At 45.6% G+C, this 26,126-nt stretch overlaps 1 protein-coding gene across 2 annotated transcripts in view; it reads left to right on the forward strand.

The window, feature by feature from the left end:
• Positions 1 to 26,126, forward strand: part of NSL1 (NSL1 component of MIS12 kinetochore complex) — a 111,941-nt gene that overhangs the window by 49,108 nt on the left and 36,707 nt on the right. The gene's annotated exons all lie outside the window — the stretch shown is intronic.

Below are 26,126 nucleotides of genomic sequence, written 5' to 3' on the forward strand. Positions count from 1 at the left end.
CTCTTTTTGCCACTCTGATATTCTTCTCTTTATTTTATCCCTTGCCCCCCAGTAGGGATCTGCATTGGGCACACTTAAGAAATATCTGTCTGTTTTTCTACAGCTGCCTGATCAGCCTTCCTTCAAATCACCTATTGTACATAGATTTCTCAAAGGGCTTGTACATATGTTTCCTCCTTTGCTTTGTCATGCCTCATTGGGACTTAAATCTAGTTCTCACCTATCTTATGTGCGCTCCCTTCGAGCCACTGCACAATTGTCCTCTCTGGCTGCTCACCAGCAAGACATCCTTCTTAGTGCAATAACCCCTGCCCGGAGGGTAAGTGAGATGTATGCTTTGTCATCCAAGCCTCCATATCTCACAATGTTTCTGGACAAGGTAGTGCTTCGCACTTGCACATCCTTCCTCGTAAGCTGGCGACCCCATTTTACGTGGGTGAGACTGTCACCCTGCCCACCTTCTTTGCATCTCTGCACCCATCTAAGGAAGAGGAGCGACGCCACCGACTGGGCCCAAAAAGGGTGTTGTTTTCCCTTGACCGCACAAAAGAGTTCCGGGTGAATGACCAACTCTTTGTGGGGTACGTGGGAGAAAAGGAACATCGGACAGTGCAGAAATGAACCATTTTGTGCTGGGTTGTTCTCTGCACAAAAATCTGCTACGCCCTGCCCACAAAGCAGCCTCCGGAGGGCTTGCGGGCCGATTCCAGGAGGGGCAAAGCTGCTACCACATTGTTAGTACGAGGTGTACCAGCCCTGGGCATCTGCCAGGCAGCAACATGGGCTTCTCTGCACATGTTTGCCGAACACTAGTGCCTGGACAATCTGGTCCGCACAGTCGGACATTTTGCCCGTTCAGATCTGCAGGAATTTATCGCAGCCCACCGTCAGGCGATAATGGCGTGGGTATCTATTCTAAGATCAGGAATCTACAGCAAGACGTCTTTATCAGATGAACAAGTTGCTTACCTGGGGTAAAGCATTTCCTGGTAGAGACTCTTAACTAGCTGCAGATTCGTTGCACCCACCCATGCCTCCCGCTCTGCAGACTTATTTACTCGGGTTCAGAGTTGTCCCTTTCAGGGCCCTAGTTTTGACACAGACAAAACTTGTCAGTTTCTTCCATGGCTCTGCGCCTGTGGCATGGAAGTTTGTGACATATGCCCACCTGGGTGGTGCCTTTATAGGCGACGTGCTCCAACGATGCCACGCATAGCAGAACTGAGCCACCTGACAGCGCACAGGGGGGTATTGCTCAGCAAAAGTTCTGGACTCCGAGCTGACACTCAGAAATTCCAAGGTAAGGAATCTGCAGCTAGATAGTCTCTATCAGATAATGTGTTACTGAAGGTAAGTAACTTGTTCACTAAACCCACTCTTTTCTCTGAACCTGAACGCAACCTCTCTCCACAAAATGCTTCCATTTCTCTGTTTCTTGCACTGTGTGACTGCTGAAAACCCTCAAATCCTCTTGTTATCTTTAATCAGACTATTCCACTCCAAGATTGAGGCCTACTACCTCTCTGACATTCATTTTTTACATGATTACCAAGACCAAAATCATCTATTTTCCTCACAGCAACTGAGACAAAATTCAAAGTCCCAACTGGTTGACTTAATTCGTCCATCTCCTTCGTCCCTTCTCTGCTCTGTTCATATCAACATGGAAATTACTTTGACCCCACCACGTCGTCCCTCTGCCACCCAATTAATTTTCTTACATGCAACAGACCGATAAATAAAACATCTGATAGAAAAACAGCTGTGTTCAGCAAGCAGTGCACCTCAGAAGGCCCAATCCCTAAGCCTCATGTAGAGTGGCGAGAATAGCAAAGATGAGGAGAAGGCACACGAAGAGTAGTTTTCCAAGATGGGTATTTAATAAGGGTCCACGCAGACATACACACGACTGAACAGATGGAGATCAATCCTGCCCCAAGAATCTAGAGCCCCAAATAAGACTCTACTAGGATAACAGTGTAGAACTTTACAAACCTGAAAGAAAACCATAGTTAAGCACTGATAGCAACAAATAAGCATTAGGAAATACCAACATATATGCTACATCATCTTCCCCCTTTACACAAAACAAAATATAAAATAAAAGTTCAGTTTAAAAGGTAATCATCAAACTTTGAAGGAAGTTTAACAAGTCTGTGACTGCATGTATATAGAGGTTCTGCCACGGGACATAAAGTTGAAGAGCGGCCAGAACCATCCTTATCCCGGCCAGAACCATCCTTGTCCCGGCCAGAACCATCCTTGTCCATAGATTCATCACAAGAGTTCTCTGCTTGACAATGAGAATTGTTATGTTCATGATTACACATCCTGTCTTCCATGCTTGTAGGATTTTCAATAAAAGTGGCACTAGAGCTGGTATCATCTTCACGTCCTGCATAAACATGCCTGAAAATGTCAGCTTGTGACGAGGAAATAGGAACAACACAACTTCTTTTCCACCATCCCTTGCCTTCTAGTAACACACCAGACTTCGTAACTCTTAAGATTTTAACAGGTAAGGTAAATTTTGATGCTCCTTTGGGCACCTTGCACGGTTTTTTAATTAAAACCCAGCAATTTACATTGAATACTACATCACTCACCTTTTTCCGAGAATCATAGTCCTGTTTCTGAACAGACTGTTTTTCGGAGACTCTGACTCAGTTCTTTGACATCCACATGCATGCCTTTGTGAAACAAAGCCATCCACGATGGCAGTAGTTTAGATCCAGATTCCCTCCCCCTGAGTAGCAGAAAAGGCAAAAGACCAGTGGTGGAATGTGGTGTATTCAAGTATGCCCATAATTTCTCATTCAAGAATTCACACCCGTCGCAGTTGGTTGCAAAGGCTGTTTGAATGCCCTCTTTAAGAATACGATTGGCTCTTTCCACTAGTCCATTAGAAGCTGGACTGTACAAAGCTACACAAGAATGCTTGATATTAAATTTAGACATGAATTTCTCCATTTTGGAAGAGGTGAACTGTACGCCGTTGTCTGTGACAATATTAGATGGTGGGCCTTCCAAGGAGAACAAAAATGATAAAAACGATATGACCGATTCTGTGTCTGCTTGTTCAACAAAAGTATAGTAAATCCATTTTGAGAAGTAATCTATGGCAACAATCATGTGTCTCATCTTTCTAGGAAGTAGGTGAAACGGGCCTGAAAAATCAATGGCAATACTCTCCCAAGCACCCTTGGGGAAAGGAAGTGTGCAAGGGTTTATTGTGGCACTTCCAATGTTTATCAGATACAACACATGATGTGCACTGATCCACCAAGTTCCACACTTGTTTGTCGAAACCCGGCCACCAGTATTTCTCCTTAAGTCTTCTGCAGGTAGCTAAAATGCCTAAATGCCCCTCATGAGCAGCTTTAATCAACAAAGGTCTCAAATCACATGGCGGAATACAGACAGGACCTCTCATGCATACTCCATCCTCACACGACCATTCAGCCGCTAGCTGACGAATTATGTTGAGTTCCCCACTAAGTTTCTTATTTTTGGGCCAACCATGTTTAATATGAAACATTACTTCTGACAACAATGGATCTCTAGACATTGCTGAGGTCCAATCTTGTTCAGAAAATAAACCTTCCGAAACTGAAGACGTGTCTAACGCACCAACCACACACTCAGTGTCCTCATTCTGGATATCGGACAAGGGTAGAGACAACCTGGAAAGACAGTTTGCCCTCACATTCTTTCCTCCAGGAAGATATTTGACATCCAAATAAAATTAATTTGGACAACAATCTTGCTAATCTTGAAGAGGCTTTACCTAAACCATTACCATCCATCAAAAATACAAGTGGCTTGTGATCAGTGTACAAAGTACAGGCTGTACCCCAAATACAAGTCTTGAATTTATGCACTGCCCATACGCAAGCTAAAGCCTCTCTCTCAATGGTGCTGTAGTTAACTTCTGTTTCAGAGAGAGATCTGGACGCAAATGCGATAGTGTGTTCTCGTCCATCAACCCATTGTCCAAACACCACTCCTAGGCCCTTCATACTAGCATCAACAGCCACAAAAGTTAGCCGAGGGTAAGAAAGGTTTCAGAGCTGGAGCAGACACCAACTTTTTGATAGTGTCGAATGCTCTCAGCACTTGTTCGCTACACTCGACTCTACTGCCTTTCTTCAATAGGGATCTAAGAGATTGCACAATCATTGCATAACCATCAACAAACCTCGAATAATATTCACACAGACCTAAAAATGAACGAAGTTCATCTTTGTTTGTGAGTTGAAGGTGCATTCGTGATTGCCTCCAAGTTCCCTTGTTTGGGTTTGATGCCATCTGCAGAAATAGTGTGTCCTAAATATTCCACATTCTGCACCAAAAATGTACATTTCTCCAGCTTTATGGTGATACCATAATCCCTGAGGATGGAAAACACTCTGTCTAGAAGAATTCTATGTTCTTCCATAGTTGCAGTGTGGATCAGTGTAAGGAAATGCCTCCTTGGCATGGTTACCCCCTGACTTTTTGCCTTTGCTGATGCTATGTTTTGAATTGAAAGTGTGCTGAGGCCTGCTAACCAGGCCCCAGCACCAGTGTTCTTTCCCTAACATGTACTTTTGATTCCACAATTGGCACACCCTGGCATCCAGATAAGTCCCTTGTAAGTGGTACCCCTGGTACCAAGGGCCCTGATGCCAAGGAAGGTCTCTAACGGCTGCAGCATGTCTTATGCCATCCTGGAGACCCCTCACTCAGCACAGACACACTGCTTGCCAGCTTGTGTGTGCTGGTGAGAACAAAACGAGTAAGTCGACATGGCACTCCCCTCAGGGTGCCATGCCAGCCTCTCACTGCCTATGCAGGTATAGATAAGTCACCCCTCTAGTAGGCCTTACAGCCCTAAGGCAGGGTGCACTATACCCTAGGTGAGGGCACCAGTGCATGAGCACTGTGCCCCTACAGTGTCTAAGCAACACCTTAGACATTGTAAGTGCAGGGTAGCCATAAGAGTATATGGTCTGGGAGTCTGTTTTACACGAACTCCACAGCACCATAATGGCTACACTGAAAACTGGGAAGTTTGGTATCAAACTTCTCAGCACAATAAATGCACACTGATGCCAGTGTACATTTTATTGTAAAATACACCCCAGAGGGCACCTTAGAGGTGCCCCCTGAAACCTTAACCGACTATCTGTGTAGGCTGACTAGTTCCAGCAGCCTGCCACAACCGAGACATGTTGCTGGCCCCATGGGGAGAGTGCCTTTGTCACTCTGAGGCCAGTAACAAAGCCTGCACTGGGTGGAGATGCTAACACCTCCCCCAGGCAGGAGCTGTCACACCTGGCGGTGAGCCTCAAAGGCTCACCCCTTTGTGCCAGCACCGCAGGACACTCCAGCTAGTGGAGTTGCCCGCCCCCTCCGGCCACGGCCCCCACTTTTGGCGGCAAGGCCGGAGAAAAACAAGGAGTCACTGGCCAGTCAGGACAGCCCCTAAGGTGTCCTGAGCTGAAGTGACTCTAACTTTTAGAAATCCTCCATCTTGCAGATGGAGGATTTCCCAATAGGATTAGGGATGTGACCCCCTCCCCTTGGGAGGAGGCACAAAGAGGGTGTACCCACCCTCCGGGCTAGTAGCCATTGGCTACTAACCCCCCAGACCTAAACACGCCCTTAAATTTAGTATTTAAGGGCTCCCCTGAACCTAAGAATTTAGATTCCTGCAACTTACCGAAGAAGAAGACTGCTGAGCTGAAAACCCCTGCAGAAGAAGAAAGACACCAACTGCTTTGGCCCCAGTCCTACCGGCCCGTCTCCTGCCTTCTAAAGAACCCTGCTCCAGCGACGCTTTCTCCAGGACCAGCGACCTCTGAATCCTCAGAGGACTGCCCTACTTCCGAGAGACCAAGAAACTCCAGAGGACAGCGGCACTGCTCCAAAAGAACTGCAACTTTGTTTCAAGTAGCAGATTTAAAGACCCCTGCAACTCCCCGCAAGAAGGGTGAGACTTGCAACACTGCGACCCCGACTCGACTGGTGGAGAAACAACGCTTCAGGGAGGACCCTCCGGCGACTCTACGACTGTGAGTAACCAAAGTTGTCCCCCCTGAGCCCCCACAGCGACGCCTGCAGAGGGAATCCCGAGGCTCCCCCTGACCGCGACTGCCTGAACTCCCTTTCCCGACGGCTGGAAAAGACTCTGCACCCGCAGCCCCCAGCACCTAAAGAAACGGAACTCCTGTGCAGGAGTGACCCCCAGGAGGCCCTCTCCCTTGCCCAGGTGGTGGCTACCCCGAGGAGCCCCCCCCTTGCCTGCCTGCAACGCTGAAGAGATCCCTTGATCTCTCATTGAAAACAATTACAAACCCGACGTGTGTTTGCACTCTGCACCCGGCCGCCCCCGCGCTGCTGAGGGTGTACTTTTTGTGCTGACCTGTGTCCCCCCCGGTGCCCTACAAAACCCCCCTGGTCTGCCCTCCGAAGACGCGGGTACTTACCTGCTGGCAGACCGGAACCGGGGCACCCCCTTCTCTCCATTGCAGCCTATGTGTTTTGGGCACCTCTTTGACCTCTGCACCTGACCGGCCCTGAGCTGCTGGTGTGGTGACTTTGGGGTTGCTCTGAACCCCCAACGGTGGGCTACCTTGGACCAAAAACTGAAACCTGTAAGTGACTTACTTACCTGTGAAAACTAACAAAAACTTACCTCCCCCAGGAACTGTGAAAATTGCACTGTGTCCACTTTTAAAACAACTTATTGTGTTTTATGTGAAAAGTATACATGCTAATGAAATGATTCAAAGTTCCTAAAGTACTTACCTGCAATACCTTTCAAATGAGATATTACATGTAAAATCTGAACCTGTGGTTCTTAAAATAAACTAAGAAAAGATATTTTTCTATAACAAAACCTCTTGGCTGGATTTGTCTCTGAGTGTGTGTTCCTCATTTATTGCCTGTATGTATGTACAACAAATGCTTAACACTACTCCTTTGATAAGCCTACTGCTCGACCACACTACCACAAAATAGAGCATTAGTATTATCTCTTTTTGCCACTATCTTACCTCTAAGGGGAACCCTTGGACTCTGTGCATACTATTCCTTACTTTGAAATAGTGCATACAGAGCCAACTTCCTACATTGGTGGATCAGCGTTGGGGTACAAGACTTTGCATTTGCTGGACTACTCAGCCAATACCTGATCACACGACAAATTCCAAAAATTGTCATTAGAAATTGTTTTTGCAATTTGAAATTTTTCTAAATTCTTAAGACCTGCTAGGGCCTTGTGTTAGATCCTGTTTAGCATTTCTTTTAGAGTTTAAAAGTTTGAATTAGAACCTAGAACTAGTTTTAGTTTCTTAAAAAGTATTCCAACTTTTAGAAGCATAATGTCTAGTGCAGAGATGAATGTGGTGGAACTCGACACCACACCTTACCTCCATCTTAAGATGAGGGAGCTAAGGTCACTCTGTAAAATAAAGAAAATAGTAATGGGCCCCAGACCTTCCAAACTACAACTCCCGGAGCTGTTGGCAGAGTTTGAAAAGGCCAACCCCTCTGAGGATGGCAACTCCGAGGATGATGATAGTGACTTGGAGGGTGATTCCCCCCTACCAGTCCTATCTAGGGAAGACCGGGCCTCTCAAGCCCTGACTCCACAAATCATAGTCAGAGATGCTGGCTCCCTCACAGGAGGGACCAACCTCTCTGAAATCACTGAGGATAACTCCAGTGAAGAGGACATCCAGTTAGCCAGGATGGCCAAAAGATTGGCTTTGGAAAGACAGATCCTAGCCATAGAAAGGGAAAGACAAGAGATGGGCCTAGGACCCGTCAATGGTGGCAGCAACATAAATAGGGTCAGAGATTCTCCTGACATGTTGAAAATCCCTAAAGGGATTGTAACTAAATATGAAGATGGTGATTACATCACCAAATGGTTCACAGCTTTTGATAGGGCTTGTGTAACCAGAAAAGTGAACAAATCTCACTGGGGTGCTCTCCTTTGGGAAATGTTCACAGGAAAGTGTAGGGATAGACTCCTCACACTCTCTGGAAAAGATGCAGAATCTTATGACCTCATGAAGGGTACCCTGATTGAGGGCTTTGGATTCTCCACTGAGGAGTATAGGATTAGATTCAGGGGGGCTCAAAAATCCTCGAGCCAGACCTGGGTTGACTTTGTAGACTACTCAGTAAAAACACTAGATGGTTGGATTCAAGGCAGTGGTGTAAGTAATTATGATGGGCTGTACAATTTATTTGTGAAAGAACACCTATTAAGTAATTGTTTCAATGATAAACTGCATCAGCATCTGGTAGACCTAGGACCAATTTCTCCCCAAGAATTGGGAAAGAAGGCGGACCATTGGGTCAAGACTAGGGTGTCCAAAACTTCCACAGGGGGTGACCAAAAGAAAGGGGTCACAAAACCTCCCCAGGGGAAAGGTGGTGAGACAGCCAAAAACAAAAATAGTAAAGAGTCTTCTACAGGCCCCCAAAAACCTGCACAGGAGAGTGGGCCCAGAGCCTCTTCACAAAACAATTCTGGGTACAAGGGTAAAAACTTTGATCCCAAAAAGGCCTGGTGTCGTAGCTGTAGTCAGTCTGGACACCAAACTGGAGACAAGGCCTGTCCCAAGAAAGATACCACTTCTAACTCCACTCCAGCTAAAACTGGAATGGCCAGTCTCCAAGTGGGATCAACAGTGTGCCCAGAGCAAATCAGGTGTCACACTGAAGCTACATTAGTCTCTGAGGGTGGGGTGGATTTAGCCACACTGGCTGCCTGGCCCCCTAACATGCAAAAATACAGGCAGCAGCTCTTAATTAATGGGACAAGTGTAGAGGGCCTGAGGGATACAGGTGCCAGTGTCACTATGGTGACAGAGAAACTGGTTTCCCCTGGCCAATACCTGGCTGGACAAACTTATCCAGTCACCAACGCTGACAATCAGACTAAAGTACATCCCATGGCTATGGTAACTTTAGAGTGGGGAGGGGTCAATGGCCTGAAACAGGTGGTGGTCTCCTCAAATATCCCAGTAGACTGTTTGCTTGGAAATGACCTGGAGTCCTCAGCATGGGCTGAGGTAGAACTGAAAACCCATGCAGCCATGCTGGGTATCCCTGAACTGGTGTGTGTCAAGACAAGGGCACAGTGCAAGGCTCAGGGTGAAAAAGTAGAGCTGGAGTCTGGAAGAAAGGCCCAGTCTACCAAGAGGAAAGGAAAGTCAGCTGGGAAACCAGCTGCAACACAGCAAGAAAAAGAGAACCTCTCTTCTCAGGAAGAAGTTCTGCCCTCTGAGGGAACTGAGCCTATGGAGCTGGAACCTTATCAGGTTGAGCTCTTAGGCCCAGGGGGACCCTCAAGGGAAGAGCTGTGTAAGGGACAAGAAACCTGTCCCTCTCTTGAAGGCCTTAGGCAGCAAGCTGCTGAAGAGTCCAAAGGCAAGAAAAATGGAACACACAGGGTCTATTGGGAAGATGGACTCCTGTACACTGAGGCAAGAGATCCCAAACCTGGTGCCACTAGGAGAGTGGTAGTGCCTCAGGGTTTCAGAGAGTTCATTCTGACCTTAGCCCATGATATTCCCCTTGCTGGGCATTTGGGACAAACCAAGACGTGGGAGAGGTTAGTCAACCACTTCTACTGGCCCAACATGTCCCAGAAGGTTAAGGAGTTTTGCCTCTCCTGCCCCACCTGTCAAGCCAGTGGTAAGACAGGTGGGCATCCAAAGGCCTCCCTCATTCCACTTCCAGTGGTGGGGGTCCCCTTTGAAAGAGTGGGTGTGGACATAGTTGGTCAACTAGAACCTCCCACAGCCTCAGGAAATATGTACATCCTAGTAGTAGTGGATCATGCTACTAGGTATCCTGAAGCTATTCCCCTTAGGTCGACTACTGCCCCTGCAGTAGCCAAGGCCCTCATTGGTATCTTTACCAGAGTGGGTTTCCCTAAGGAGGTGGTGTCTGACAGAGGTACCAACTTCATGTCAGCATACCTGAAACATGTGGAATGAGTGTGGGGTGACTTATAAATTCACTACACCATATCATCCACAAACTAATGGCCTTGTTGAGAGATTCAACAAGACATTAAAGGGCATGATCATGGGGCTCCCAGAAAAACTCAAAAGGAGATGGGATGTCCTCCTGCCATGTCTGCTTTTCGCTTACAGAGAGGTGCCTCAGAAGGGAGTAGGATTCTCACCCTTTGAACTTCTGTTTGGCCACCCTGTAAGGGGACCACTTGCTCTTGTTAAAGAAGGCTGGGAGAGACCTCTTCATGAGCCTAAACAAGACATAGTGGACTATGTACTTGGCCTTCGCTCAAGGATGGCAGAGTACATGGAAAAGGCAAGTAAAAACCCTGAGGCCAGCCAACAACTCCAGAAGTTGTGGTATGACCAAAAGGCTGCACTGGTTGAATTTCAACCAGGGCAGAAAGTCTGGGTTCTGGAGCCTGTGGCTCCCAGGGCACTCCAGGACAAATGGAGTGGCCCTTACCCAGTACTAGAAAGGAAGAGTCAGGTCACCTACCTGGTGGACCTGGGCACAAGCAGGAGCCCCAAGAGGGTGATCCATGTGAACCGCCTTAAGCTCTTCCATGACCGGGCTGATGTAAATCTGTTGATGGTAACCGATGAGGACCAGGAAGCTGAGAGTGAACCTCTCCCTGATCTCCTCTCATCAGACCCTAAAGATGGCTCAGTGGATGGAGTGATCTACTCAGACACCCTCTCTAGCCAACAGCAGTCTGACTGTAGGAAGGTCCTGCAGCAGTTTGCTGAACTCTTTTCCCTAACCCCTGGTCAGACACACCTGTGTACCCATGATGTGGACACAGGAGACGGCATGCCTGTCAAAAACAAAATATTTAGACAGTCTGACCAAGTTAAGGAAAGCATCAAGGTGGAAGTCCACAAGATGCTGGAATTGGGAGTAATTGAGTACTCTGACAGCCCCTGGGCTAGCCCAGTGGTCTTAGTCCCCAAACCTCACACCAAAGAAGGAAAGAGAGAGATGAGGTTTTGTGTGGACTACAGAGGTCTCAACTCTGTCACCAAGACAGATGCTCATCCCATTCCTAGAGCTGATGAGCTAATAGACAAATTAGGGGCTGCCAAATTCTTAAGTACCTTTGACTTAACAGCAGGGTACTGGCAAATCAGAATGGCCCCTGGAGCAAAAGAAAAGACAGCATTCTCCACACCTGATGGGCATTATCAGTTCACTGTTATGCCCTTTGGTTTAAAGAATGCCCCTGCCACCTTCCAAAGGTTGGTGAATCAAGTCCTTGCTGGGTTGGAATCCTTTAGTGCAGCTTATCTTGACGATATTGCTGTCTTCAGCTCCACCTGGCAGGATCACCTGGTCCACCTGAAGAAGGTTTTGAAGGCCCTGCAATCTGCAGGCCTCTATCAAGGCATCCAAATGCCAGATAGGGCAGGGAACTGTGGTTTACTTGGGACACCTTGTAGGTGGAGGCCAAGTTCAGCCACTCCAGCCTAAGATCCAGACTATTCTGGACTGGGCAGCTCCAAAAACCCAGACTCAAGTCAGGGCATTCCTTGGCTTGACTGGGTACTATAGGAGGTTTGTGAAGGGATATGGATCCATTGTGACAGCCCTCACAGAACTCACCTCCAAGAAAATGCCCAAGAAAGTAAACTGGACTGTAGAATGCCAACAGGCCTTTGACACCCTGAAGCAAGCTATGTGCACAGCACCAGTTCTAAAAGCTCCAGATTACTCCAAGCAATTAATTGTGCAAACAGATGCCTCTGAACATGGGATAGGGGCAGTTTTGTCCCAAACAAATGATGATGGCCTTGACCAGCCTGTTGCTTTCATTAGCAGGAGGTTACTCCCCAGGGAGCAGCGTTGGAGTGCCATTGAGAGGGAGGCCTTTGCTGTGGTTTGGTCCCTGAAGAAGTTGAGACCATACCTCTTTGGTACTCACTTCCTAGTTCAAACTGACCACAGACCTCTCAGATGGCTAATGCAAATGAAAGGTGAAAATCCAAAACTGTTGAGGTGGTCCATCTCCCTACAGGGAATGGACTTTATAGTGGAACACAGACCTGGGACTGCCCATGCCAATGCAGATGGCCATTCCAGGTTCTTCCACTTAGAAAATGAAGACTCTCTTGGGAAAGGTTAGTCTTATCCTCTTTCGTTTGGGGGGGGGGGTTGTGTAAGGAAATGCCTCCTTGGCATGGTTACCCCCTGACTTTTTGCCTTTGCTGATGCTATGTTTTGAATTGAAAGTGTGCTGAGGCCTGCTAACCAGGCCCCAGCACCAGTGTTCTTTCCCTAACATGTACTTTTGATTCCAAAATTGGCACACCCTGGCATCCAGATAAGTCCCTTGTAAGTGGTACCCCTGGTACCAAGGGCCCTGATGCCAAGGAAGGTCTCTAAGGGCTGCAACATGTCTTATGCCACCCTGGAGACCCCTCACTCAGCACAGACACACTGCTTGCCAGCTTGTGTGTGCTGGTGAGAACAAAACGAGTAAGTCGACATGGCACTCCCCTCAGGGTGCCATGCCAGCCTCTCACTGCCTATGCAGGTATAGATAAGTCACCCCTCTAGTAGGCCTTACAGCCCTAAGGCAGGGTGCACTATACCCTAGGTGAGGGCACCAGTGCATGAGCACTGTGCCCCTACAGTGTCTAAGCAATACCTTAGACATTGTAAGTGCAGGGTAGCCATAAGAGTATATGGTCTGGGAGTCTGTTTTACACGAACTCCACAGCACCATAATGGCTACACTGAAAACTGGGAAGTTTGGTATCAAACTTCTCAGCACAATAAATGCACACTGATGCCAGTGTACATTTTATTGTAAAATACACCCCAGAGGGCACCTTAGAGGTGCCCCCTGAAACCTTAACCGACTATCTGTGTAGGCTGACTAGTTCCAGCAGCCTGCCACAACTGAGACATGTTGCTGGCCCCATGGGGAGAGTGCCTTTGTCACTCTGAGGCCAGTAACAAAGCCTGCACTGGGTGGAGATGCTAACACCTCCCCCAGGCAGGAGCTGTCACACCTGGCGGTGAGCCTCAAAGGCTCACCCCTTTGTGCCAGCACCGCAGGACACTCCAGCTAGTGGAGTTGCCCGCCCCCTCTGGCCACGGCCCCCACTTTTGGCGGCAAGGCCGGAGAAAATAATGAGAAAAACAAGGAGTCACTGGCCAGTCAGGACAGCCCCTAAGGTGTCCTGAGCTGAAGTGACTCTAACTTTTAGAAATTCTCCATCTTGCAGATGGAGGATTCCCCAATAGGATTAGGGATGTGACCCCCTCCCCTTGGGAGGAGGCACAAAGAGGGTGTACCCACCCTCAGGGCTAGTAGCCATTGGCTACTAACCCCCCAGACCTAAACACGCCCTTAAATTTAGTATTTAAGGGCTCCCCTGAACCTAAGAATTTAGATTCCTGCAACTTACCGAAGAAGAAGACTGCTGAGCTGAAAACCCCTGCAGAAGAAGAAAGAAGACACCAACTGCTTTGGCCCCAGTCCTACCGGCCCGTCTCCTGCCTTCTAAAGAACCCTGCTCCAGCGACGCTTTCTCCAGGACCAGCGACCTCTGAATCCTCAGAGGACTGCCCTACTTCAGAGAGACCAAGAAACTCCCGAGGACAGCGGCACTGCTCCAAAAGAACTGCAACTTTGTTTCAAGTAGCAGATTTAAAGACCCCTGCAACTCCCCGCAAGAAGCGTGAGACTTGCAACACTGCACCCGGCGACCCCGACTCGACTGGTGGAGAAACAACGCTTCAGGGAGGACCCTCCGGCGACTCTACGACTGTGAGTAACCAAAGTTGTCCCCCCTGAGCCCCCACAGCGACGCCTGCAGAGGGAATCCCGAGGCTCCCCCTGACCGCGACTGCCTGAACTCCCTTTCCCGACGGCTGGAAAAGACTCTGCACCCGCAGCCCCCAGCACCTAAAGAAACGGAACTCCTGTGCAGGAGTGACCCCCAGGAGGCCCTCTCCCTTGCCCAGGTGGTGGCTACCCCGAGGAGCCCCCTCCCTGCCTGCCTGCAACGCTGAAGAGATCCCTTGATCTCTCATTGAAAACCATTACAAACCCGACGCGTGTTTGCACACTGCACCCGGCCGCCCCTGCGCTGCTGAGGGTGTACTTTTTGTGCTGACCTGTGTCCCCCCCGGTGCCCTACAAATCCCCCCTGGTCTGCCCTCCGAAGACGCGGGTACTTACCTGCTGGCAGACCGGAACCGGGGAACCCCCTTCTCTCCATTGCAGCCTATGTGTTTTGGGCACCTCTTTGACCTCTGCACCTGACCGGCCCTGAGCTGCTGGTGTGGTGACTTTGGGGTTGCTCTGAACCCCCAACGGTGGGCTACCTTGGACCAAAAACTGAAACCTGTAAGTGACTTACTTACCTGTGAAAACTAACAAAAACTTACCTCCCCCAGGAACTGTGAAAATTGCACTAAGTGTCCACTTTTAAAACAACTTATTGTGTTTTATGTGAAAAGTATACATGCTAATGAAATGATTCAAAGTTCCTAAAGTACTTACCTGCAATACCTTTCAAATGAGATATTACATGTAAAATCTGAACCTGTGGTTCTTAAAATAAACTAAGAAAATATATTTTTCTATAACAAAACCTATTGGCTGGATTTGTCTCTGAGTGTGTGTTCCTCATTTATTGCCTGTATGTATGTACAACAAATGCTTAACACTACTCCTTTGATAAGCCTACTGCTCGACCACACTACCACAAAATAGAGCATTAGTATTATCTCTTTTTGCCACTATCTTACCTCTAAGGGGAACCCTTGGACTCTGTGCATACTATTCCTTACTTTGAAATAGTGCATACAGAGCCAACTTCCTACAATCCGGATGTCATCCTGAAAGGCACACACATTCTCAAAATCGCCAAACAGAGAATCCATTAATTTCTGAAAGACGCTCGCTGCAGAGGCCAGACCAAACGGTAACCTAAGATATTTATAGGCCCCAAATGGAGTGAGTTCCTGGGAGTCTAAACTGAGGGCAATCTGATGATACGAAGAGTGTAAATCAATAGTGGAGAAGACTTTAGAGGTGCCTAAGCTAGCGATCATTTCCTGTATACGAGGAAGAGGGTGACAGTCAATGATTGTTTTTATTTAAAGATCTTAAATCTACACATAATCTCAAATCTCCGCTCCTTTTTTTCGTGAGGACAATGGGCGAAACCCACTCAGAAGAATCTGTGGGAGTAATAATACCGTCCTTAACAAGGTTTTCTAATAAAACTTTAAGTTGTCCTTTTACGGAGATAGGAATCGGCCTTACCTTATGCAAAACTGGAACAGCTCCCTTCTTGAGCCTGATACAATGTTCGAAAACCTTGACCATTTCAATTTGATCAGCAAATACCTCTGGGTACGTCGCAATGAATAATTCTGAAATATTGGTATCGGACACCCTGAGTTCTGACACTTCCACAGGCATTTCTCCCAAAACTATAGGGTTGTCACATCCAGGACGTGGAACTATTCCTAATTTCGCAAGATCTTTCCACCCTACAATATCTGTACCATCCACTGCCACATAAATCTTAGTTACTGTGCTCCTACCTAGGATGGATAGGGTGGACAAAAAGTAACCAGAGAGGTCTGTATCATGATCTCCAAAAGCTTTAGGACAGATGTCGGCATTCTGTAGTGTTTTTGTGAAATGTCACATCTGCAATAATGGTGACTGGTGAACCAGAATCAGCCATGATGGAAATTTCAACTGAGTCAATAACTGCCTGACAGATGGGTCTCTTCACATTTTTTGATGTAGGGATATCTACTATTAGTACAACATTAGATAATTTAGTGACACAATCATCCATCACACCATCTGCCTGTTCATCTTTAGAATACATATTGCTCACTTTCACTCTCATACTTCCGTTGTTTGATTTATAAGTGCGGTTATTTTGCCTGCAAACAACCTGAAAGTGACCGATTTTTTTTTTTTTTTTTTGTTGACATTTTAGGCATTTCTTGCCTAAAGCTGGGCACAATTGACTGTTGCTAATGTGATTACATGAACCACAAAGGAAACACCATTGAGTGTTCTTATTCTGCTTCAAGGTTCTCTCCTTAATGCAGCAAACATCAGGATCTTCGACTATATGGTTTATCCCTGCATTCTCCGCTTGTCCAGACAACTTTAGAGGTAACAATAGATCTCTCAACAACTTTGGCTATATCTACTCTTTCTTCCAAAGAAGGATTACGACAAGCTAACAATCGTTCTTGAATTTTTCTAGAATAGCAGTGGAACACAAATTGATCCCTAATGTGTACATCAACATGAGCACCAAAATCACACCTTGCAGCCAGCACACGTAAATTAGCCACATACTCATCGACTGTTTCGTCTATGGCCTGCTTGCACATTGCAAAATTGAACCTTTCTAATAAAACAGTGGATTAATCTGAAAATTGTTTCCTAATCCTTTCTTTCCCTTCTGTATACACATTCCATGTTGCAATATCACCACTAACCTCATTAGGTGGGGCAACAACTGTTAAGTTAAACACACTCTGCCCAGCAACACCTAGGTAATTGAATAGTAGGGCCAACTTCCTAGTGGGAGAAAAATCACTGGCATCAATTGCAACTAGATAATTTTCAAAAATTCTTATCCACTCGCTCCACTTAATGTCCAGTTTCCCACCTCTGGGTAGAAAAGGTAGTGGTTTTACCACGAGATTGCTAGAAGCCATTTTGAGAGTGACAAATAAGTTCTAAGAGATCAAAGTTCCTGTAAGGCAGAAAGCCGGTGAGACGATTCAAATGTCAAATGTGATTTATGGAGTTAGAAATAAACGAGGAGAAAAGGACAAAAGGAAAAGTTACTAAGTGAAGAATTCCTACTTCGCTAGGAGTCTTGTCAATATTGTCATCATTCAACGCTCGCGTACCCAGATACGCGAGGCGTTTTCCGTGGTGCGTTGTATCCAGGCAACCAGGTGCGCGAGACCTGGGAAATGTGCGTCTTGCTTACGCAATGGTAGGATTGACGCGTTGTGACGCTAGGTTCCAAGGGTAGCGTCAAGGGGGCGTCACACGTCGTCCTGTCAGGAAGGCGTTCGACGCTCTGAAGAGAGCCGGTAAGGCTGACGCTCGTGGCTGGCAGGACAGTAAATCAAAGGAAAACAGACCTTGCGGCCAGCGAACTCACTTCCACGCTGAAGAACGGTCAGTAAAACTCGACATTACACACCTCAAAGTATAAGCAAAGTGCGCTGCGCCAACGTTACGTGTCCATAATTTTGACAATTACGGCCTACAAAGATCCTTCGTCTGTCTATGTGCTAGTTGGTGAACCCTTCTTGATCTGTCGAGCCAACTCCAACTTTCCTCTGAAATCCCCGATTTTCTCGACTTCGCAGTACCCCACTCCTGGTACCATAAATGTAGAGTGGCGAGAATAGCAAAGATGAGGAGAAGGCACACGAAGAGTAGTTTTCCTAGATGGGTATTTAATAAGGGTCCACGACTGAACAGATGGAGATCAATCCTGCCCCACGAATCTAGAACCCCAAATGAGACTCTACTAGGATAACGGTGTAGAACTTTACAAACCTGAAAGAAAACAATAGTTAAGCACTGATAGCAACAATAGAAGAGAGCAGCAAATAGGCATTGGGGAAATACCAACATATATGCTATATGCTACACCTCACCCACTATTTTCCAACCCCATTAAAAATGTACTCCGTTTTTAGGTCTCTCCTGAGATGGTCTGTGCTGTCATTTCCAAGACATTTTGTTAGCTTAAAGTGGGCTTAGAGCTCACCCATTGCTTACCATTGGTTTGCTTCATCGTTCCTTTCATTTCTTTGGTTAGCCCATGCCAGCTTCGCTTCCTGTTCCTGTTCGTGTTAGTCTCAACCCACCCCCCACCCCCAGACCATAGTCCAAATATTGCTTTTGTGCCCAGCAGTTATCCTTCCGCTGCTTTCATTTTTGGTTCTGGGCTGTTTTTTTCCTCTTGCAGCACTTGGTAAGAGTGCATATGCTTGCATGCCCTCTCTCCTCTGTCCTTCACCCTCCTACCCTCCTCCAGCTACCCAGCTGGAACCTTGCCCTCTCCCAACTCCTGCCTCCGATTCCTTGTGTCGCTTGCTCCACTTCTGTTCTGGCGTTCCTTGCCCAGTGCCACTTCCATCCTCCTATGTTGTTGCATCACCCATTCCCGTCTCCCCTGACTGCTTCGCCTGTTGTTGCTTCCCTTGTCACTCTCCTGATATTGTATACCCCTCCCTCCCATTGTTGCTTGCCCCCGCTCTACCACACCTCCACCAGGAAAAAGTGGTATGATGCAACCAGTTCTGGCAGCGTCATAATGTGCTTTTTCGTAACATTTAGCCCTGCTGCTTTGCTGTACAACGTGGCTAAAACACCTTGACAAAGCTCTCACATAGACAAGACCTGTTGGCTTTGTTTACGCTTGTTTCAGTTGCAGTATGTGTCGGATGCATCCTTCTCTTCAATGCTCCAAGTCAAAATTAACATAGAATAGCAATCCATCAAATACATCATGTACATGAACATTTTTAAATAACATTATACAGTAGGACCGGAGGACTCTCTTATCAAAAATAGACCTAGCCCGAACATAAATTAACCAACCATCTTAAAACGTTGGTATAAATTGGCAGCTTGGCATAAAAACAAAGAAATCGCTACCTATTCTTTTTCCCTTCGTATTCCTCATCCTAGAAAGTGTTGTTATGTTACAGAACTTTTCTAAACTGAAAGAAAATCATGTTTAACCGGCACTAAGCATTCGTAAGTTGATCAAGCTAGCGTCTGTACTTGAGTCATATTAGTAGAACCGTTATCACAGCAAAGAGGTCTACATAACTGAAGTGCAACAAAGTTTGGTGCAAAATAAGCAGTTGAGCACAAAAAGTGCTGCTGTGCTACAGTACTTTTCTGAGTTGTAGATCATCTATGCACCAAACAAAATATATTGATACCCCACACAACAAAATACATTGCAGATCTGAAGGTTAATCAACATAACATCTGTGCAAATTCATCTTCATCATATTTGTGGAACCTTTATCACAACAATAAAAATGCAATAATATAAACAATAGTTTCATTATAGAAAACTGTAACTCAGTTTAAGGTGTATCAATTAATAAAGTGCCTTCCTGCTTTGCAAGACTAAGATTCTAGAATGAAACAAATTCTTCATTGCCATTACAACTTTACTTACCTATTGCATTACTCTGCAGCAACTTCAACACGCTACACAATAGTACTGCATTGTCCCTTTGCATTATCGGAGCCTAATGTTACTTAGCCATTGAACCAAAAGGACAAGTGTATTACAACACTGCTGCATACATAGTCATCGCTTCTAATGGAGCCCATGCAAAAAGATATTTCTTCCTATTTCTTCAGGCTGCTCGTTCTCCTAGCGTACGCTTCCTTGAATCATCATATCCTCTGTAGCTTCACAGACCACATCTTAGGGGTTGGTACTGTGATGGTATGCCAATATTGTAAAATCAATGGCCTTGCAACGGCTAATGATGCTGAGATAAAAGTCTGAGTATTCTTATCTAGCCAGGAAGTTTGACTTGATACCCCAAAAAGGACCAGCTAACATCACCTGAGTTCTTTGACTTAGCTCTCGAAAAACCGCTAAAAAAAAAAATGGGACCAATCCCCCTTTTCCTCTTGGGCACACCTGTAGCATTTGTTAGTGACTGATCAATACATTTTATGAAAAGTTTTCATTGTGTAATAAGCTAACCAATGCCATAAAAAAAAAATGCTTTTTTAAATTAGCTGCCCTAAGAGATTTATATCCTGATATCAAGATGTGCTCCCATTCTCTGATTGTCAAGCTACATCCGTTCTCCTGCTCTACCTTACTCAGATGCCTTTCGATCAATAACAAGCCTGTATATTTCTGAAAAGACCTGTACGAATTTCCTATTCCTATCACTTGACTTTTGTACCAAAGTTTCATAGTTTCCTCTGAGGAATGGCTCATCTCTTGCCAACAACTATTTATCAAACATTTAATTTGGACAAAATTATGCCAGAATTTACGCCCCTCTGTCCCTACTGGTAATTTTTATCTCCGCCCAATTAGCAAGCAGACTGCCTAGGTAGAAGTCGCTGAGTGTCGAATAACCTTTAGAGTTCCAGATGCTAATAATAGTTTTTTAAATTGTCAAACCAAGCCCCTGGCAGTCCTGTAACTTTACCAGCCGATGACATGGTAGAATATGCCCAAATTTAAAGAAACCTTTGTGGAGACCAAATAATTTTAGCTAGCACCTTATACCTTGTTTATTTCGGCAATCTCGACATCTTTAAAAAAAAAAGAAAAAGGCAAATTGCTTCCACTCTTTTGTGCCATTTTTCGGATAGAAAAAGTATCCAAACCCCCATCCATTATACCAGTGGTCTCCAAACTTTTTATGCTGCGCCCCCTTAGTTGAAAAATAAAAATCATTGGGCCCCCCTCAGAATTTTTCACACTTTGTTTGATAAAGTTGGCAATGTTAAATATTTCTAGACGTATTTAAACATTGCAGTTAAGTACTGTTGCCTTTTACAAAATTCAACAACATGTTTCTGCTTAAAACAAAGCACTGTTACTGTGTCATGCTTAATATGTCCAGGACCATTTTTCTAGAAGTCCTTTCACTTTCAGCATTGTTTTCTCAGTCTAATTTAAATAAATTTGTGTAACTGTTCGTCACAAGGATCCCAAGATAGTGAATGGGACAATTGTTTTTAAAGTTTTGAATTAACGCTGGCAGCAGCACTGATGGATGAACACTAAAAAGTAATGTATCCGTTTTATCCTGATTAACCTTATACCCCCCATATTTGTATAATCTTGAATGATATCCAGTGCTTCCTTAATATTACCTGGTCAGCCCTTAGATATAACACCAAGTCGTCTGCAAACAACTGAAGTTTGGACATCTCTGGTGGTGGTGGTGGTGGGGGGGGGGGTGCGGCAATGTTGTTGGCAGTACATATATGTTCCACTAATGGCTCAGTAATGAGCGTAAAAAGTATAGGGGACATTGGACATCCATGTCGGGTGCTGCGCTTTATCTGCACAGTATCTGCTAGCTTTGCATTAATTATGACCCAGGCTTCTGTCCCTTGGTATCGTTTTTTTTTAACATTGATACCATTCGATCTGGGAATGCAAATTTCTCCAACACAAAGAAAAGAGCATCCCAATTCACAAGATGGAACCCCTTCTCTGCGTCAGTCATTGCAATTGCAGCCCCGTCCTTGGGGTAGGAGAATAAAATCGATAGCCTGGAACAAATACTGCGTGTTCTCATCCATTGTTCGCTTTGGCAAAACCCCACACGGATCCTTGTGTACCACGGTCTGGCCAACCTCCGTTATACAAGATGCCCAGATCTTGGCTAATAATATGTAGTCCACATTGAGTAGACTTATTGGTGGATAAGTGTTTACGCTAGCAGGATCTTTATATCTTTTAAAGAAAAACTTACAACCACTGACTCTTTAAATGTCGGGGGATGCCCATACCATCTCCGATTTGATTAAATAAACATACCAAATGCGGCAATAGCTCTTTCTGAAATGTCTTATATTCTTCAGTTGGAATTCCATCTATACTGGTTGCTTTGGCATTGGGCATCCTTTGAAGCACCCGAGCAACCTCCAGCTAGATTTCTAGCAATAATGCCTCTACCTGTGTCCCTGTCAAGCTTGGAAGCCTGAATACTCTAATTCCTCAAGGCTAGATTTGGAAATTATCTTCTCGTAGCCATACGTAGTATTCTAATACTGCAAAAATATCTGAGCTATTTTAATTTCATATTTTTGACTTACATTGGAGCCGGGATTTTTAATCTGCCCAATACGCAATGCGTCTTGTTTCTCGCATGCTGCCCAGGCTAGCAGTTTGTCCTCAAGATGGCTCTCCTCATACTGCTGTAAGGTTTTTAAGCTAGTGATCTCTTTGAGAACATAGAAGTCACACAACATCTGTTTGGCCTGATCTGATTTCATTTTGAAATCCGCTCTACACTCTGTCGCCCCTTCACCACCCAGTTAAAGCTTTGTGGGCGTAATCAAGAGCATCTTGTAATTCTTTGGCTCATATTTTCTGAACTATCCTCTGGGCTGACTGGCCTCTAAATGCAGCTTTAAATGACTCCCATACAGAGAACGGGGAGGCAGTATCCTGATTAATCATGAATAATTCCTGGATAAATTTACGCATACTATCCAACTAGATTCACTAGAGGTGTCCTATCAAACTGCCATTGTACCCTCTAGGTTTTGGTGCCCTCTACCTCCAAAGTGATTCCTACCACAGAATGATCTGAAAGTGCATTAGCCCAGATCCTTGTCACCTTCCATTTTGCTGATTTTGGAACTAAAAAGTAGTCAAGTCGAGAAGTTGTATTATATTGGCTTATTATCTTCATTTTCTCTCTTTCTATTAAGATTCCCTTAAGAGGGTTGCAACTGCACATGGTCTCTTGCTGAAATATATGGTATAACTGGTAAATCTGCTCATTTTATTTTTTTCCAAACCACCTCACCTCATGTACCACTGCCACCAATCCCACGACTCACTGAGTGCCCCCTCCCCAACCAAGCTGGAGGGGGTGGAGGTGGGCCCACACTGTCCCCTACCATCTCCTACTACTACCGCTACTAAACATGGGTGCCCTGGAAAAGCACCATGGCACGCATGCAAGGGAAACTTTGTCCCCCACCCTTCACCCCTTGCTCTAGACCTTTTACTTTTTGAGCCATGTCACATAAACCTCTGTTGTTGTTACCCTTATGCAGCAAAAAAAAAAAAACCTCTTTCTGACAGACCATGCCATCTTTCCAGCAATTCTGGGCACCTTTAGATAATATACAGAAATGGAATGATCTTACACCATCGCTAAACAGACTTTGCCTTCTCTAAAAGATTCTTGGCATCTTCAAGAGTGGTACACAAATAAAATTGGCCTTTAAGCCAAACTTTTAACTTTGATTGCTGAGTTATAGAGGCCTGGGCCCCTGCTGCCTTGAATTGGTCAATCATGTGAAAAGTTATCTTCTGCGCGCTGAGGCCGCTGACATATCGTAGAAAACCTGCACCTGTTCTTTCTTTGCCAGAAAAAAATATTTCTTTTGGATTGCTTTTGTGAGAATCTGTTCATTAATTCTGTAGCCTGCAAAGTTTACAATGATAGTACGAGGATACTTTGCGTGTTTTGCTTTTGGGAGGGGACCCGGTGCGCCCATATGAGTGTCCGATCGACTGGAGAGTTTTCCAGAATTCGTTTTTATCAGGATTTCCATGAATTGCAGCATATCTTGGTGATTACCCTGCTTTTCTGCCCCGTCCGCTACCCACACAAAACAGAGGTTTGACCTCCTCGTATAGTTCTCCATGTCCTCAATTTTATCCTGAGACTCTAACTGCATCTTTTGAGCTCTATTTCGCTCGCTATCATGGGCTAAGGAGCGATCCTTCAGATTTGATATTCTGTGCTCCAGTTCCTGCAGGTGTGCTGGAATCTGCCCCATTGCTTCCATTATTTTATCCAGCCTCTGATTTATCTCGGCTGTCTCCTTTTGTTGTGAATCCCTTAATTCTCGTAGCTCCTTCAAGATGATTTCGAGCAATATTTGTGATTGCACCTAGGCCTGGTCAGTTCTATCCTGCATTTGCCAGTTATCAGACTGCTCAGTTGGACTGCTGCCCGGCCCAGCCTGTGAGGAAGACTGTTCATCACCATTCTCTCTTGACAGCTGGCTTGACTTACGCCATCCTTCTACTAACAGATCTCTTGTTGATTGCTTCTGGCTCACTGACTGGCTTATTAATTTCTCAGTTGAACCCTTTGATGCCAGTTCAGTTGCCGGCTCAGATACGGGCACTCCGTCCTTGCCGCACCCCCCTTTTCACACCTCAACACCTTCTGTCACAGGTGGTGTGGAGGCATTCACCAAGTTCCTGATGTTGGTAGTTTTAAAGAACATAGGGTAGCCTTTCCTACCACCAGCGCCACATGTGCTATCCCTCAAAGTTGGAGTAACCATTTATGCCTGTCTGAGGGTAGACGGATCCTCCTGCCGATGGCATGTCTTCAACCCTTGCCTCAACAGCTGATGTCATAATAGAGAGCTAGTGAAGTTGGAGGAGTTGGGGGGAATTAGGAAGATAAGGGGAAATAGTTAATGCCTGGTCACAGTCCTGCATCTCTGCCCCCCGACTGCTTTCCCTAATCAGAACTCTGTGTCTTATCTTATCCTAAGGTGTTGGAGACTAACACTTGAGTCACTAATCCCAACAGCGATACGATTTTAGCCATTGATGTTGCCCTGTGGAAGTTACCAATTTGCTTTATGTGCAGCAGAAGGGCGAGTGAGATGTTACTTACTCTTCTGAATATGAGGAGGTGATTCAGCAGTTGCAGAGTTAGAGCCTATGTTAAACGGCTGCCGCATTTCCAGTGTCCAGAAGTCGGCTCTTTAATCAACAATGTGTAATCAGTAGAGGCAGCAAACCGATTGGTTGCCGGCTGTTATTATTTCAGTTCCAGGACGTCTGAAACACTCAAGGAGCCCGACCCAGCGACCCACCACCATCCGCAAAAGTGCACTTCTTCACAGCCTATACGGGCTTGCCAATGCAGTAAGAAACCTGGCAGCTTTTGAGAACAAGATGAATTTGCAATACAATGTGTCTTTCCTTTGCTCGAGTTAGAGCTATTGGCATTGTAAATTCCTAACTGGACTTTTCTTGCCACTTAAATTGAAAATGAAAAGTTAAACAGTTGATATAAGCGAGCCGATTCAGATCGCAGAGGAGAGACACAAAAGGAAAAAAGTTTGCTCGCAGTCAAACGTGTCCGTAATCTTACAATTATTCATGTAAGAGGGTTGATGTCCAAGGCGGTAACCAAACCACCCCATTTACCAATGTGAACAAACTATTTTTGAAAGGCAAACCCATGAACGAGTAATAGTGGTGGGCGTGGTTAAACGCCCACTGATAGACCAGATCAGGCCAGAGTGCTTGCGCGCTTGACCTAAAAACGACATCCGTGCCCGTAATCTTTGGCCATACATCAATAGCTGCGGCCTGCTCAGAAGCAGAAAGCCCTTAACAACCTTGTCATTAGAATATTCTTCCCAAATATTAGTGGCCCTTTTGGAAATATAATTGTCGTCAAGGAAAGCTGGTGATAATGTCCTGAAAACGTAACTTGAGGTTAAAATGTGGTTTGAATCCAATTATGCTTTCGAAGTCTACAGGAGGGCTTTGCATCAGCTCTCCGATACTAAGATTCTGTGTTAACATTCGACTCCTTTGAGATATTGTTTTCTTATGTCTTTAAGTCGAACCCTTTTTCAGGATCGGTCTTCTAATTGGGCATTGTCCCATTTTAAGGCTGTCTGCCATTCCCAGAGATGAAGATTCTTCTCAAAAGAAAGCTCTTGAGGCTTGATCCTTCATAATTTTGTTTAAAGCAGAGTCTTTGTACCGCATGGTGTGTCAACCTTACGGAATACTGATACTGAGTCTGAGCCATCCAGAGAATGTGGCGATCAGCTCTGCTGCCCTATGTCAACCTGAAATAATCTAGAGGACCCTACGTCCCAGCCCCGAGTATGGTTTGTCATGTTCTACTGCAAAGGCACCTTCTGAAAACTCATAAGGCCCTTCTATTTCAGTAGTACATATTGTTTCCCCGTCGTACCATTTGGTGCTGGATTGTAATTTTACTTGGAAATACTTTTAACAACGAGCGGTAGCCTCGGTATGGTTTCCTGTAAAGCACGTTACAGGTTCTGTGCTGGGCTGACCAGAGAAATTTGGAATTGCAAGTAGTGCAGGACATAAAGCCGTGCTGTGCATCACCTGACCCCGATCTCACCATTCGTCTGCTCCTGGTCCCTCGCTAAAGTTTTTGATTGTTAGCAGTCCTTTCCAGCATCTCATCCAGTGTTGTTCCTGCTTTTAATAGCCTACCTCTGTTGTTGAAATCTTTAATGCTGCACATTTTTAACATGGCGCCTTACTTCGTGTCCAGACTCGGTGAGGGGAAAAAAAAGAAAAAGATTGGTCTGTGTC

Source organism: Pleurodeles waltl, chromosome 5 (genome assembly GCF_031143425.1).
Source record: "Pleurodeles waltl isolate 20211129_DDA chromosome 5, aPleWal1.hap1.20221129, whole genome shotgun sequence".
In the NCBI taxonomy this organism is placed as follows: Eukaryota; Metazoa; Chordata; class Amphibia; order Caudata; family Salamandridae; genus Pleurodeles; species Pleurodeles waltl.